Below are 397 nucleotides of genomic sequence, written 5' to 3' on the forward strand. Positions count from 1 at the left end.
CTTCATGGCAAATAGATGGGGAAACAGTGGAAACAGTGTCAGACTTTATTTTTCGGGGCTCCAAAATCACTGCAGATGTGAACTGCAGCCATGAAATTAAAAGATGCTTACTCCTTGGAAGGAAAGTTATGACCAACCTAGATAGCATATTGAAAAGCAGAGACATTACTTTGCCAATAAAGGTCCGTCTAGTCAAGGCTATGGTTTTTCCTGTGGTCATGTATGGATGTGAGAGTTGGACTGTGAAGAAGGCTGAGCGCCAAAGAATTGATGCTTTTGAACTGCGGTGTTGGAGAAGACTCTTGAGAGTCCCTTGGACTGCAAGGAGATCCAACCAGTCCATTCTGAAGGAGATTAGCCCTGGGATTTCTTTGGAAGGAATGATGCTAAAGCTGAA

Source organism: Bison bison, unplaced genomic scaffold (genome assembly GCF_000754665.1).
Source record: "Bison bison bison isolate TAMUID 2011002044 unplaced genomic scaffold, Bison_UMD1.0 scf7180017864384, whole genome shotgun sequence".
NCBI classification, from domain to species: Eukaryota; Metazoa; Chordata; class Mammalia; order Artiodactyla; family Bovidae; genus Bison; species Bison bison.